The 16,815-nt window shown below is 44.7% G+C and overlaps 2 long non-coding RNA genes across 2 annotated transcripts; both read right to left on the reverse strand.

Annotated features, from left to right (window-relative positions):
* Positions 1 to 257: 257 nt before the first annotated feature.
* LOC309629413 lies at positions 258 to 1,384 on the reverse strand. The gene is made up of 2 exons (XR_014245067.1): positions 750 to 1,384; positions 258 to 666 (listed from the first exon to the last, which is right to left on the reverse strand). It is a non-coding gene; the product is annotated as an uncharacterized lncRNA (long non-coding RNA).
* Positions 1,385 to 1,428: 44 nt separating this feature from the next.
* On the reverse strand, positions 1,429 to 16,800 carry LOC309629381. The gene is made up of 2 exons (XR_014245021.1): positions 16,656 to 16,800; positions 1,429 to 15,531 (listed from the first exon to the last, which is right to left on the reverse strand). It is a non-coding gene; the product is annotated as an uncharacterized lncRNA (long non-coding RNA).
* Between the last annotated feature and the right edge of the window lie 15 nt (positions 16,801 to 16,815).

The following is a 16,815-nucleotide window of genomic DNA, read 5'->3' on the forward strand; positions in this document are numbered from 1 at the left end:
TCAACTCTTCAGCCTCTTCAGAGACCCAGGGGAGTGATAGCTCATTGAATTATTTTTTTTAATCTTTTTTTTTAAAATTTATTTATCTTTGGCTGCGTTGGGTCTTTGTTGCTGCACGCAGGCTTTCTCTAGTTGCGGCGAGTGGGGACTACTCTTCGATGCAGTGCGCGGGCTTCTCATTGCGGTGCCTTCTCTTGTTGCAGAGCACAGGCTCTAGGTGCATGGGCTTCAGTAGTTGTGGCACACAGGCTCAGTAGTTGTGGCACACGGGCTTAGTTGCTCCACGGCATGTAAGATCTTCCCAGACCAGGGATCGAACCCATGTCCCCTGCATTGGCAGGAGGATTCTTAACCACTGTGCCACCAGGGAAGTCCCAGTATGATTCTATATATAAAATGGCATATTATTCCAGGATACATACATATGCAATAAAAGTATAATGAAATTCAGAGAATACTAAACACCAAATTCAAGGTTACATCCAGAGGGTGGAGAGAGGGGATTGCAATTGGATACAGTAACATAGGTAGCTTCCATTGCATTGGTAATTATATTAGTTTCCTGTAGCTGCTGTAACAAATTTGTGAGTCTCTTTTAAGATGTTAAATTAAAATGTTTAGAGAGTGACCCCTCCCCCCAAAATTTAGTCTTCAGAGACCTGAAGACTAAAAAACAAAAAAACTTTCAAAAACTGAGTGGATTGGATGCTAACTTCTAGCAGTAGAATTTCAGGCATTGAGGTGAGGACAGGTCAGAGGAGAAAAATTCCAGTCATATTACATAGGCAGTCACCAGCTTCACCTGCTTTTAATCCAAGCCTTCTGTCTCCAACCCTTCCCAGGTCAAAAGAGCTGCCAGTGCTCTGTGAATCTGCTCTGTCCCCAGAAGGTGACAAATGGGCTCAAGAGCTCCCTAGCCAGAATGGGCAGTACTGGAAAAAGCAGGTGCCCACTCCTTTGTCAGCACAGTTCAGCTGTGACTAAGCACATGTTCATTCCTTGCCTGCAGCCTGTTCAGAGCAGGACTGGTGAGGTCAGGGCCTGCACACAGAGTCAGAGGACTCCCTCCCCAAATGAGGGAGTGGTTGGTAATGACCAGGACCAGCCCTACTGTTGGATGCTATGGAAATCTACAAAACTGGGACTGACATCTCTGGCATTCTGCCTAAGGGCATTATGTCAACAAAGTGTTCTGTACATGGGGAACAGTCTATATGGGTCATTTTTGCACCTATGAGTTACTGATATGAACAGCCTCTCTACCTTGGCAAGCTTAGAGGCTAAGGTTGTTGGCATGTCATTTGGCATTCATTTCTCAGCTCAGATGGCATCTCTACAGGCATCTACCTAAAAGTGATTGCCCCAATTACCACCTATCCCATACACTTTTATTTTTTTTATCTAACTTTTTTTAAAATTAATTAATTAATTAATTTATTTTTTTATGGCTGTGTTGGGTCTTCGTTTCTATGCGAGGGCTTTCTCCAGTTGCGGCAAGCGGGGGCCACTCTTCATCGCGGTGCACGGGCCTCTCACTATTGCGGCCTCTCTTGCTGCGGAGCACAAGCTCCAGACGCGCAGGCTCAGTAATTGTGGCTCACGGGCCCAGTTGCTCCGCGGCATGTGGGATCTTCCCAGACCAGGGCTCGAACCCGCGTCCCCTGCATTAGCAGGCAGACTCTCAACCACTGCGCCACCAGGGAAGCCCTCCCATACACTTTTTAAAATTTCTTTCTTACCACTTTTCACAATCTGCAATTATCTTGTTTACTTATTTGCTTATGTATTTATTGTCTATTTGTCCCACTAGAATGTAGGCTTTCTGAAGACAGGAAACTTGTTTTGTTCATTCTTGTGTCCTCAGAGCTTAGGATAATGCCTGACATGTAGCAGACACTCAATAATTTTTTACTGAATGAATGAGTGAATGAACAAATGAATAAATGCCCTAGGGTCCAGAAAGAATCAGTCGTGGAAATGAAAACAATGCAAATAAATGTAAATATCCTATATTCATGTGCTTTGCGACATATTCAACTAAGATTGCCTCCCAATTTGCTATTTCTGCTACGTTCCCACAATTTACCACTGGAATATCATCCCCCTCATATGCATATTCATTCTCCAAATGGAGAAACTGATGCCCAGCAAAGTGAAATGACTTGAACAAAATTATTTGGCTAGTTACAGTGATGACTTGAACTTGGACACTAATTTCTATCAGAGAAGTAATTTACTCATGGGATAATTGGGATTTTTTTACTTCTTCCTGTTCCTTTTCCCCACAGACAACAACAACAAAACACCTCCTATGAGAAAAATGTTTTAGTCTCCATGAGACAAAAAACTATGGTACAAAGTCAGTGTCACATTTGGCAAGTCAATAACCTCTACATAGGAGGCTATAGTCAAGGAATAATTACTAAGGAGGTAATTTTGGCTAGGCTTGGTGATACTCTATGCTATTAGAGACGAGTGAGAGGAGGACATCCTGCTCCCCAGGGCTACCAGACACATGAGATGTCACAAGGAAATCTTGGACTCAGACTTTGGTTATTTTTAGCATTAGGAATATGGTTTCATATGGCTAAGGGGCAACTCTACCAGAAAGCAGGGGACTGACTGACTTTATGAGACCTTCCCAGCATCTAGAGCCATCTGGACAAGGACAGCACAGGAAGCGTGAAGAACAGGAGCTTCAAACGCCCCTCCTCCCATGAAACTCTGCTGCCTCCTTCTGATTTGAGGGACAAATGCTGATTGCATGTACTTAACACGTTGATTGAGAAACTACTAATTTCTTACTAAGTGTGAATGCTTTCTCTGTGTCCAGTTCTCGTTGTCCCTTTGTGTGTTATAGAAAGTACACCCCAGCTCATTCATTCCTTCCTTCTTACTTTTCTCTCTTTGAAAATGTCACCCATTCTGAAACCTGTTTTGAATTATGATAGAAAAGTATGACTGTCATTGAAAGGAGAATTTTTTTCATGCACACAAATAAAAGCCCTGAGGTACCATATCTTCTTATAAGTAAGTTCACTGCCAACTGACAGCAAAAGAATTACCACAGTAAAGGGAGACTCTATGAAGATGTGTGCTTTACCAAAGAATAGCCTAACTTAGAGAATCTTTCTTAGCTCTCAAACAAACCTCACCATTAACTGATATTGTTTTTTGTCTTGTTTTGTTTTTTTAATTTTATTTATTTATTTATTTATTTATTTATGGCTGTGTTGGGTCTTCGTTTCTGTGCGAGGGCTTTCTCTAGTTGCGGCAAGCGGGGGCCACTCTTCATCGCGGTGCGCGGGCCTCTCACTATCATAGCCTCTCTTGTTGCGGAGCACAGGCTCCAGATGCGCAGGCTCAGCAATTGTGGCTCACGGGCCAAGTCGCTTCACGGCATGTGGGATCTTCCCAGACCAGGGCTCGAACCCGTGTCCCCTGCATCAGCAGGCAGATTCTCAACCACTGCGCCACCAGGGAAGCCCCTGATATTGTTTATTAATTATGTCTAGTATCGTAACAACCACCTCTACCACCATCTTAAAGAAAGACATCTCCCTTTAAAGTCACAAAGAACAGCCAATGGGTGGCTTGCTGAGAGACAATTTTCAGTACAGAATGATGGTACCCTAAATGCTAAACACAAACAAAAAAAAATCACAAAGCAATTTAAAATGAAGAAAAATTCTTATTTCAGCATAATATAAGAAAACTAAAAGGAAACTCTTCGGGTAGTAGAGCAACTCTGTGAAAACAGAATCCACAGAACATCCCAGAAAACATTATGTTAGGCCACCAAATTCAATACGGTCAAGAAACAATGTGATTGTTTTCTGCCTTAGGGACAAAGACTGGTAACCCACGCAATGTTTTCAGTTCTCTGCTCTGAGGACTGGTTTGACTCATTATTTGAATTATGCCTAAGAATGCCAACAGCTCACATACTCCCTTTGGCAGGAAGGCAGCTCTTCTTGTTCTTGGAATTACTGCCTCCAAAGACAAATCCAATGTGTCAACCCTAAATCATCTCCTTCATTCTTAGCTATTGGTTGGCCAGCCTATCTTTCCCACTAGATGATGAGGGCCTTAGGGCAGGGACGCTGTCATTCATTTTTGTTTCCCTCACTTCTAGTTCAGAGGAGTGAAGTTAATACATGGGTAGGTGTGGAGCCTGCCTCAAAAATCAATCCCCTTGAAAGTATTTTTTATAATTTTATCTGTTCTATTCTTTATTCCTATCTTTTTGGCATTTGAAGAACTTTTTAGAGTATTTTGACATACAAAGCACCTCGGACTTTGTATTTCAAATTAGTTTATGATAGATTTGCAACATTTATGAAGGATGGTGTTGTTAGTTCCCTTGTGGCTGTTATTTTTCTTTTATTTACTATGAATCAAGACCTTAAAATCGCTAAATAATACTCTGGATTCTAAAATGCTAGTTATAAATACGATACATTATAAAAACTAACTTGTACCAAATATTATGGGTGACTGAAAGCAAGTTACTTCAAGAATTTACAATTGGGATCCACCCATAGACAACAGTTTTCAGGGTCTCCATATAATCTCCACATCTCATCTGCAGCAATGCTTCCAGCTGCCTGCAAAGTGCTCCATCCCCACCTCATTCGGGCTTTGCTGCTCAGTCTCCATCATGGGTAACTGCCGACATTACCTGTTTGAAGGGGGTTGCCTTAGAGTCCACATCTAATGTCTGTGTAAATCCAGCAATTCCATCAAAGAAAGCAAAATGAAAACGCCAAAAAGTAGGCAAAAAAAAGCATAAGATACCTCCACAGATGCCACAAGGGCAGTACTGTGGGTACAGTACACTGCTTTTGGAGAACAGATCTGGAGCCTGCTTGAGTTGCTCACAGTCTAGAGAGAAAGATAAACAAGAAAATCAACTGTTGCAATGTAGGATTCAGAGGCCACGAAGGATTAGGAGTTGGAATCCAGGTTAGAATTGGGCACTAGGGCAGCACCAAGGAGGGGCACCTGACCCCAGTCTGAAGAGTCAGGGAAGGTTTCTCTCAGGAGCAAATCCTGATCTGCCTTTGAAGGAACAAGCTGGAGTTAGCCAGAAATAGAAGGGTGAGGAGGCAGCATCCCAGGCAGAAGAAAGACTGTCACATGAGAGAACTCAAAGAATTCAGTAGCAAGTGGGGTCCAGGGTCTATGGAGGAGCAGTGGAATATGAAGCTAGGTAAGTGGCCAAGGTCAGATTACCCACAGCCTTGTAAACCATGACAAGGAGTTCGGATGTCAATTTGAAGGTGAAGGGGAGTGACTGAAGGATTTAAATCTAGGAAATAATTTAACTTGCATTAAAAAAATAAAACCAGAATACCAACTTATTAATTCACAGTGAAAAAAGTCCTTAAAGAGCAGATCAGAGGCTGGAGTCCTCTGGGAGCTAATGCTCTGCCTTCAGTTGGCTGCAGGGGATGCCAGGGTCTGATGAGGAAGGGGTCGGTGAAACTCAGGCAGCAGGCCAAGGCCACCTCATTCATGACACACTGGGCCTACTCGGACACCTTCCACCTACCACCTACTCAGACACCTTCCTCCTGGGAAGGGCACTGTCCTGAGCTGAGTGATGGCTCTGACATCAAAGGAAGATAGAGAGGGACAGGTGAGCTTGAAAGTAGGAACATCCATGAGGTGGCTGTTGTACTAATGTGTGTGATGATGAGGGACTGAACTAAGGCAGTGGGGATGAAGAGGACAAGGCAGATTTAGGAGAGTCTTAGGAGGCAGAATCAGGTGGACTTAGGGACCAACTGGATGTGGGAAGTGATGGGGAAGTAGGAGTCTAAGATAAGTGGTTACCAGGAGCCAAAGAGGGAGAGTAAAGATGTGAAGGCATGTTTGTGTGGGAAGATAATGAGATTCCTGACCTGCTTCCTGCCACACTTTAGGATTATCTCTTGCCACTACTGAGTATAGATCCTTTACACCTGCCAGACTAGGTCACTTGCAGTTTCCCAAAGGTGCCATCCTCTCAGACCTCAGTCCCTTTGTACACATTGCTCCAGATGACATGACACAATCTCACTCTCCTGCTCTACCTGGATGACTCCAACTTACCAGCTCACCAGTTCTGTCCAGCCAGTCTTCTCCAGCCCTTCCCTTGCTTTCCTTCCTACCCAGCTGTTATGGGTTGAATTGTGTCCCCCCAAAAGATATGTTGACATCCTAACCATCAGTACCTGTGAATGTGACTTTATTTGAAAATAGGGTCTTTGCATATTTAATCAAATTAAGATGAGGCCATTAGGGTAGACCCTAATCCAATACAACTGCTGTGCTTGTAAGAAGAAGAAAATGCTCTGTGAAGATAGAAATACACAGGGAGAACACCACGTGACAACAGAGGCAGAGATTAGAATGATTCAGCGGCCATTAAGGAAGTCTAAGTATTGCCGGCCACCACCAGAAGCTGGGAAGAGCCGAGGAAGGATTCAACCCAGAGTCTTGGAGGGAGCATAGCCCTGCTGACACCTTGATTTCAGACTTCTAGCCTCTAGAATCGTGAGAGAATAAATTTCTGCTGTTTTAAGCTGCTTGGTGGTACTTTGTTACAGCAGCTACAGAAAACTAATATACCAGCCATTTCCATGTGCCCATGTTTCCATACCTATAAATGCTTTACGACCGCTCAGGCATTTACCATCTAGTCTGAGTCTTTGTTTTATATTTATTCTTTAAACTATGAGCTTATCTTTAAGGACAAGAAGCCTTACACATCTTACACATCTCTGTACCTACTGCACACTGGCACAATGAATGCTTAATAATGAATTTTTTTTTTTTTCCCGGCCACGCCGCGCAGCCTGCAGGATCCAAGTTCCCCGACCAGTGACTGAACCCAGGCCCCCTGCAGTGAAAGTGCTGAGTCCTAACCACTGGACCTCCAGGGAATTCCCGAATATTTCTTACATGAGAAAAAAATGAGCCAAAGTTCTTGATGAAATGTAGAGATTGGCAGGAGTTTGCCAGATGGCCACAGCTGGAAAGGGCAGACAGGGATACACAGTAGCTGATATGAGCCTCCAGGAGTTTTTATCTTGGGGTGTGGGTCAGGGTAGGGGGAGTGATGATGAAGGAAGCAGTCTTGAGAGTAAAGGAGAAAGGCCCACCCCTTCCTACCCCCAGGCTCCATGGCACAGGGATGAATTACCAGCCATGATTTGTAAGAGCTGCATGGGAGAGAAAAACCAGAATTCTGCTAAGGTGAGGAATGCAGGCAACATTCTGGGAAGTCATTTGGAGCCTCAGACAGGCTGATACTCAGCATGCGGGCCATCACAACAGTCCCACTTGGTAAGCAACCACTCTTCTGAGCCTCTAGAGTGCTCCCCATCACTTGGCCGTCCTTGGGCCCCCCAGTGAGCCCAGAAACTAAAGGAGGAACACTCGGTACTGCAGAGGCCTCCATGAATTATATGAACCTGCACCTGCATCATGGTTATTTTTCTGACTGTTTGGAGCTAGCCCATACCGTTTTGGTTATCGAATATTCTGAGCAGTTTGTTTGTGAGGAATGGAGGCTGGAGTGCCAGCAGAAAGGGTTGAGGAGGAAAATGAGCACTAAGATGCCTGAAGATGACAGTGGCGAAAGAGGTTACATGTCCAGGGAGGCTGAGGGTGACAGGGCTGGGGGCCTAATGAGCAGAACTGGCCTTGGGTGTGCAACGGCTGGTCCACGGTGCCATTTGAACTCTCTGAAAGCTGCCTGAACTAGGAGAGAAGCATGGCTAGCCTACTTGGCTCCTGGAAGCAGCTGTCCCAGAAGAAAGGCCTTGGCCGGGTCCCAGAGCCTGGAAAGATTGAAATGGAGTTTGATGCCTGAGCGGGGGAGGTGGGGGCAAAAGACATTTATGCTAAATTCCACTTAGAGTTATTGACGTAAGTCAATTAGCATTGACAACTTTATTATATTCTTATCCTTCAAGAAGTATAATCTCGTATTTAATAAGTATGCTAACGTGATTAACCAGAAGACTTTACTCCTGCCCACTCTGTATAAATTTTCTTTATTTCTATGTCCCTCTATGGAAGGAGAAGAAACATGAAACAAAAGCAGTTAACGTGTCTATGTGTTCTCTTTGAAAGAGTTGGAGGGAGTTTATCCTGCAGCCTTAATTCATTGTTTCCCATTTAGAGGGATTTAGCAAGATCAAAGTGAGTTTCAGCTATAGTCACCCAGAAAGGTCCACAATCCTGCACTGCAGCCATTTTAGCACAGAATCAAATATGCTTCTGGACTCTCCTCTGAGATGTGGCAAATACAACTCATTGCCTTTGACAAGCACAGCTGAGCAGTGTATTTAAGAATGCTGGAGTATTAGGGGTACAGTGGACCTTCATAAAATTAAGATAAAATTAATGTTTACTAAGGGCCTATCTTGGACACAGTTGGGTTTCCAAGTAGGTAAACCATTAATGACAGGCAATTAGAAAGAACATTCTAGTTAGTTACCTACAATACAACAGTATAGGTGCCACAGTTAAAAAAAAATTCTAGGGATGGACTTCCCTGGTGGTCCAGTGGTTAAGACTCCGTGCTCCCAGTGCAGAGGGCATGGGTTTGATCCCTGGAGGGGATTAGATCCCACATGCCACGTGGTGCAGCCGAAAAAGAAAAAAAATTCTAGGGACAAAGCTAGTACACATTTTGGCTTCATTTTTAGTTCAATTCAGTTCAAGATGCTGGCTAGAAAACCCCACATATGAGGAAATGTGAGGAGCAAATTCCTTCGTGCCCTAGAATGCTCTTGATAGGAGTTATAAAAAAAGATTATTGGAAACCTTCAGCATTTCCTGCTTTATGTTTCACAGATGAGAATGTTTGCCCTGAAACCACCCACCTACGCAGCCATTGGTTTCCCAGGCGTGAGCTTTTCTCGCAGTCTCCCCTCCCCCGCTTTCCCCTGACTGCCAGCCCAGGAGGGAGAAAACAGCTAGGCACCAGTTGCTCCTGTGAGAGCTTTGTGGTTCCTAGAGGGGAACCTGCCTTAGCCACAGGAGAACACAGAGGGTCTGGAATCCCATCTAGAGCACAGGCCCACTTCATAAGAATGCCTGATGATGCAGATAGGAAGACATACCTTCGTGAAAACAGCAACGCTGCTCTCACAGAGCACAGACCCAAACGCAGAGAGAACTAATTAAAACTGGATGTGTGTGTGTGTGTGTGTGAGAGAGAGAGAGAACAAAGAATTTTTTTTAGAAAGGGTTCTGAACCTAAAATGTAAAAAGAATAGCTGCCATAGTTCAATTTATGAAACCAAGCAATCGGTGGCACCTAGAAAAGGGCCCAGCACATAACAAGTCCAAGTCCTCGATAAAGATTTTTGACAGACTGTGTTGACAGACAACCACTCCCCCACCTTTAATGCCTTCTCTGCCTTATTCAGCAGGCTTTCTTATCTCTACTATTTCCTTTCCAGCATTATAGCTGGTTAATAACTCACTCTGCCGTGTAGGACAAGATATGTAATCAGATAGTTTTCCAAGAAATTGATGTTGTTAAGGGAACCATTGTTTGATTGGGGAAGAATTTCAGAAGCGTTTATTCATTTATTCACTGATTCGACCAACACTCATCAGGTGCTTCTCATGGACAGACACTGCATTCGTTGTTATACTGCTGGGAAGCTGAGGGGAGAAATGCACCTGCTCCCAAAGAGGCCACCGTGAGAGAGACAGACAGACACTTAGAGAATTATGATACCACGAGATAGAGGGATGCAAACAGTTCCTCAGGATCCCGACGGAGGCAAAGACTAACTCTGCCTGAGTGGAGTGGGAAGGAGGTGACCTTTGAACTGGGATGATTCCAGGGCAAGAATGGAGGACAGCATTTCACACAAACTAGTAGAGCATGAAAAAGTGAAGGATCACGGGGTGCTCTGGTTACAGAACCACATTTGTTTTGCCTGACGTGCAGCAAGCCCAAACACTGAGACGATGAGGTTTGCAGCAGAGAGGGTTTATTCACAAGGCAGCCAAGAGAGGGGAACAAGTCTCAAATCCGCCTACCAAATGCTTGGGGCTCAGGGCATTTATGGCATAAAACAGCAAGGTGTCTTGAGGTGTCAGGAGCGTGGGGGAAGGTGATTGGGAAGAGGTGTGGTAACCGTCATTCCGTGCAGGTGTAAATAAGCTATGGGCCTCTGCGCATTCAAAAATGGAGGCACTTAGCATCATTTGAGGGCGGGGTTTTTTGGCCCTGTGACGTCAAAAGGTCACCGAGTGGACACTCGCTCATGTCCGGTTGGAGGGTCAGTGGTCCGATCCAGTCTCAACCAGCTCAGCTCCAACTAGACACAGCTGACTCCAAGTTCCTGGAAAACAGCTCTAGCAAACACCTTATTGCTTAGGCTACATGCTGCGTGGAGGACACACCAGTCTTAGAACAACCTTGATTAGTGAAGGCAGGGGAAATGGATTTGACTCATTGCCCACGGTTTCTTTCTGGCACCTTGAGAATGGTAATAAGATTGGTCTGAAGAACATGGGGAGAAAGAAGGTGGATGTGAAAAGACAGGGAGCCTAGAAAAACAGACAGGGCTAGATTGTGAAGGCCCAAGGAGTTTGGACTTTATTCTATGCAATAAGCAGTCACTGAAGGCTGAGGTCCTTGAGTAAAAAACGAAAGTGGGGTAAGGATCTAATCAATTGTTTGCTCCATGCCAAAAGCAGAGTTGATTTTATAAATTACATTTCATTACATAACACAATTTATTTTTTTTAGTTTGAGAGCAGTATGAAGATGATAGACAGTAAGGAAAAATGGAGATTGGTCGCTAGATCAATCTAGAACTGTTACAAGAGTCAAATAAAAATAAGGTTACATAGTTGAGAAATATCAAAGTAGAACAAACGCAAGTGAGCATAAATACAGTTTTTAAAATAAGAAGTCTTCCCATTATAAACAATGACTATAGGCTTCAAAATATATTTAGGATTTTCCATGAAGTATTTATACCAACATCACATGTATTCTGAATCAAAGTCTATACTCCTTATTCCATTATGAGTTCACAGAATAATAAAATGCAATAGAATCTGGCAATATGGACTTCCCTGGTGGCGCAGTTGTTAAGAATCCGCCTGCCAATGCAGGGGACAAGGGTTCGAGCCCTGGTCCAGGAGAATCCCACATGCCGCGGAGCAACTAAGCCTGCGAGCCACAACTACTGAGCCCGCATGCCACAGCTACTGAAGCCCGCTCGCCTAGGGCCCATGCTCTGCAACAAGAGAAGCCACCGCAATGAGAAGCCCACGCACCGCAACAAAGAGTATCCCCTGCTCACCACAACTAGAGAAAGCCTGAGCGCAGCAACGAAGACCCAATGCAGCCAAAAATAAAATAAAAAATAAAAAATAAAAAATAAAAAAGTCATTAGATGTCAAAGTGAAAAAAAAACAAACAAAAAAAAGAATCTGGAAATATTAGCACAATGAAATTAAAATATGTGTCATTGCTTGCTTACTACTTGCAGTAATTTACAAACCAGACTCAATGACACTTACGGAAAATTTACAGTCACAAAAAGTTGAGAGATTTCTGGCAGGCCCAAGATAAATTTGTAGCTTAGCCAAGAAAATAATTCACATTTCCTACTTACCATTCCAAGGCTCTTCACACTTCTTATCCTGCCTTCTTTTTTCTTTCCATTTTTTTGTCTTATAGGTTTTGAAAAAAGTAAGTACTTCTCTAGATTTCCTCAATTTAACTGGTTTTTAATGGGTCAGGAAACATCTAGGAACTAATGAAACCTTTGTACACTTGACAGGTGTACCTATGCTGTGTGGGTCTTCTCAGAAAAGTATTTTGGCGGTATTTGATGGTGAGGGTAAGGAATCCTTTTGGTAGGTATCTTTGAAGAGAAGAGAAACAGTGGAGAGTTGCAAATCAAAGTCATTTTTTAAGCAAAAAATGATTAATATTTGTCCTTGGCTTTCTCTCCCTCTTTTGAATACTTTTGTATTTTTGTTTAAATAATCTTGCCCCTGCTACCATGAATTTTTCCATGCACTATAAAATCTGTGATTTTTCTTGTCCCATGGAGGGATTACCTGAAAAGGAAAAGAACAATAGCTATTCTTGACAAGCAAAGAGCTGCTGCTGACTCAGTGGTCATTAAGTCCCAACCCTTGGGTATTTCTCCAGAGGTTAGGGGTGGGTACTATCGCTTCTCTGCTCAGTGAGCCCTGGCTGATGACTTAGACAGGTCAGTCACAGAAGCCATTTCTAGCTTTGGAATTCTGTTTTTGGTGAGAAACCAAGTAGTGTTGGCCTCAGTTGCCTACTCCAATGAGAGCCAACTGTACCTGTAAGCAGGTACATTCAACTTGTCTCCTCTCTTCCTCTCTACACATAGCATTGAATCAGGCAACCATGATGAAGTCTTCAAAAGGAGAGCAGAAATATTGGTAATTGTCAGATAGTTCTTAAACATGTATATACATATTTTTAAAATTAATTTATTAATTAATTTATTTTTATTTTTGGCTGCGTTGGGTCTTCATTGCTGCACACGGGCATTCTCTAGTTGCGGCGAGCAGGGGCTACTCTTCGTTGCAGTGCGCGGGTTTCTCACTGTGGTGGCTTCTCTTCTTGCAGAGCACGGGCTCTAGGCATGCGGGCTTCAGTAGCTGTGGCACATGGGCTCAGCAGTTGTGGCTCACGGGCTCTAGAGTACAGGCTCAGTAGTTGTGGCACACGGGCTTAGGTGCTCTGCAGCATGTGGGATCTTCCCGGACCAGGGATCGAACCCATGTCCCCTGCATTGGCAGGCGGATTCTTAACCACTGCACCACCAGGGAAGTCCCTAACATGTATATATTTTAAATACATGATTTGCCTTGATCTCAATAGCTACCTCCGGAAACTGAAACAAGAATGGAAGATTCCATCCACAATCCATCTCTTGGCAGCCAAACCCTCAACACACAGGAAACGTAACACGAATACAGCCAAATTCAGTGCCTGGGCTATTTGGTCCAGATGAATTCCTACAAAAGAGTATCTCAGTTAGAGGCATAGAAGGAGAGCTCTGTTTAGAAGCATTTGGAAATTTTCTTTGGGCTACACTAAGGAGTAAAGTGGTTCAATTATTCTAAAATATAAAGAAAAGCTGTAATGGCACTCATAATCTTGCAGTCAAACTAATGTCTCATTAATATTTTTACACACTAAGAAAGTCCTCTTCATCTGCATTCACTTTTAGTGGTGTTTGGAGTGGAAGAAATAATACAAGAGGCAACAGTTTGACTTTTGATGATAGAAATTTTTTTTTCAAGATTCTCCAGAGAACTCTTTACCACTCCCTGTTCCAATGCTTTTTATTTTATTAACTGTAATAAAACACATTATGTCATACTGTGCTAGCCCTTTTCATTAGTGTCTCAAAGCAAGACAGTGCTTAATTTAGAGCCTAGTCATGGTTAGGTCCAGGGAGATGACTGCTGGGCCCAAGCAGGAACCAAGCAAATCTGCCCAATAATTTACATCATGAAGGGAAGTTTTGTGTATTCCCTTGAGAACAGGATTATCACCGCTGAGTTGGGCTCCTGCTGACAGGGCAGAAGAGGCAGTACAGGTGTTGGAAACTTGGATGGAAAGAACTCAGGAAGGGAGGTGGCCATCCAGCTTCCCCTCACTGAGAACCCTCTCTCTTCCCCGGGGCTGGGCAGGGGCTTCAGGGTGTGACGTCAGATCCACTGGGCAGTGGAAGACCTGTGGCTAGGAACAGAGGTGGGGCCAGGACAGGGAGGTGCCAAGGGGGGCTGTGGACGCCTCTGCCTGGGGAGATCCCTGGGGAACACATGCAGCTCTGACAAGCAAAGTTGTTGCCCTCCTGCCCTTCCTGCTCACTGCCCCCTCCATTGTCTCCATTCAGCAATCATTCCTTTACTGAGGCCCTGTTGCATGCCAGGAACTCAGCTACAGGCTGGGGGCCAGGCAATAAAAGCAGAATAGTTTTCAGGAACCCTACAGTCGTTCCTGAGGAGCAGAGTTCTAAGGCAATGAACTGATTGTTGCTCTTCAAGGTACAGAGCCTGTATTAAGGGAGATGAGAGGACTTCCCTGGTGGTGCAGTGGTTAAGAATTCACCTGGGGGCTTCCCTGGTGGCGCAGCGGTTAAGAATCCACCTGCTAATGCAGGGGACACGGGTTCGAGCCCTGGTCCGGGAAGATCCCACATGCCGCTGAGCACCTAAGCCCGTGCACCACAACTACTGAGCCTGCGCTCTAGAGTCTGTGAGCCACAACTACTGAGCCTGTGTGCCACAACTACTGAAGCCCATGCACCTAGAGCCCGTGCTCCGCAACAAGAGAAGCCACCTCAATGAGAAGCCTGCGCACCATGACAAAGAGTAGCCCCCGCTTGCCGCAACCAGAGAAAAGCCCATGTGCAGCAACGAAGACCCAACGCAGCCACAAATAAAAATAAAATAAAATAAAATAAAGTAAATTTATTAAAAAAAAAAAAAAAGAATCCACCTGCCAATGCAGGGGACACAGGTTCAAGTCCTGGTCCGTGAAGATCCCACATGTCACGGAGCAACTAAGCCAGTGCACCACAACTACTGAGCCTGTGCTCTAGAGCCCGCGAACCACAGCTACTGAAGCCCGTGCGCCTAGAGTCCGAGGTCTGCAACAAGAGAAGCCACCGCAATGAGAAGCCCGCGCACAGCAACGAGGACTAGCCCCCACTAGCCACAACTAGAGAAAGCCCGCGCGCAGCAACGAAGACCCAACGCAGCCAAAAATAAATAAATAAATAATTTAAAAAATTTTTTAAAAAAATGGGAGATGGGATTTGGGGCCCAGGACTAGGAGACTTGAGTGAGATCACTGCCATTGGGGTATGATAAAGTACCTCCACCTTCTCTCCTCTCATCCCTTACACCGGTGGCCAGATGTTGCTGGGAACCGGGAGGCAGATCAATTTAAGGAAGAACTTTCTGACTCAGAGCTGTCCAAAGATAAAATGAGCTGTGTTGAGGGGTGGCGAGCTCCCGGCCACTGGGATTGTTGGAGAAGAGGCTGGATAGCTACCTGGTGGGACTGACAAGGTCCCTTCCAGACCTAGTAGTACATGAATCCACAGGGGTCTGGTAAGCTGGCAGTGGCAATTCTGGATGAACTAGTCTGTCTGCTCTGCTCTGACCTGTCATGAAGATAATGAGGAGGCCTGATCAAGGAAAGGGTGATGGGAAAGAGCCTGGTGATGAGGGAGTTGGGGACTAAGGGTAGGAGCGGGAGGGGAGGGGTATATACAGCTGCCATAACAAAGTACCACAAACTGGGTGGTTTTAAACAACAGAAATTTAATATCTCACAGTCTGGAGACTAAAAGTCCAAAATCAAAATGTCAGCAGGGTTGGTTTCTTCTGAGAGATCGAAAGGAGAGTCTTCTCCATGTTTCTGCCAGCTTTGGGTAGCCCCAGGTGGTCCTTGGCTTGTAGATGCATCACTCCAGTCCTCTGTCTTCACATGGCCTTCTGCTTATAAGGACACCAGTTATATTGGGTTAGGGGCCTACCCTACTCCAGTACAACCGCATATTAATTTGACAAATTAGATCTGCAATGACTCTATTTCCAAATAAGGTTACATTCTAAGGTATTGGAAGTTAGGACTTCAATATAACTTAGGGGGACATAATTCAACCCATAACAGGAGGCAACTTGCTTCATTCCTGAGCCCTCCACTTTTCCCACCTGTACAACTCCAGTGGTGGCGCTGCATGGAGAGAGGCTGGGTGGCTGGAGTGGACACCACCCCCTCTGTTGACCTGAGCTTGACTTTAGATACAGCCTAGCTCCCAGAGTGTTCCCAGGGCTTCAAACTCCTGCCCTTCCCTAGAACCCACTTCTCCTCACGACGGCCACAGCACCCACCACCGGGACACACATGTATCCTGGCACCTTAGAGCCTCAAGGTCTCTTCTCTCTCAACAAGGTTCTCCCGGCTATCTTTCATTCACACCCAGGCAGAGATAACGTGCGGAGAGTGTGTGCCGGAGGGTTTTGTTTTTTGTTTTTCTCTTTTGGGACTCATCTTACAAAGACCTAGACAGTTCCCTAGGCTTTTGGCCTGTTTCACCCAGTGTTGGAGAGCTGGTTACACTAAGTGAGTTCCCAAGATCTGGGGGGAGAAAGATTATAAACTACAATTCTAGGAACGTCTGCCAGCGATACCTTCCATGAGATTACCAACACAGAGGCAGAATGTGGTAAAATGGGGAAACATCAGACTAGAAGCAGAAGTCTGAACTTCTATGACCACACACTACGGATGGGCCGTGTGACAGTGGTGGTCCCGTCACTTCTCCTCTCTTTCTGCTTTTCCAATGGTAAAAATAAGTTAGACTATTTTAATGCTGATGTTCTATGATTTCATAAAAGTCAATATTCTATGATCTCACAATAGGTCTCTAAGGACCATTCCAATGCTGATATTTCATGATTTTATAATGGAGAGTTAAGCTTTTTATGCTGGTTAAATGGAAGGAAAGAGGAGACATACTTCATTTCTCTGAAAGTCAGTTAAAATCTTTGGGGAATGATGTCACCTTCGAGCTTCAATTTTCATATCTATAAAATACAGAAATAACAATATGAACCTCATGAAGTGGTGGGAGCGAGGGTGCTTGGAGAGGTGTACAGCTCGGTACAGAGTCCAGCCGGAAACCTCTCCGAAGGTTTCCTCACCCAGAGGCCCAGCCACGGCACGCGAGAGCTCACCGAGACGGCCGGGAAAGGGCGGGGCGAGGAGGTGGGCAT

The sequence above is a fragment of the Balaenoptera borealis genome (assembly GCF_965194805.1).
Source record: "Balaenoptera borealis genome assembly, chromosome: 5".
NCBI lineage: Eukaryota > Metazoa > Chordata > Mammalia > Artiodactyla > Balaenopteridae > Balaenoptera > Balaenoptera borealis.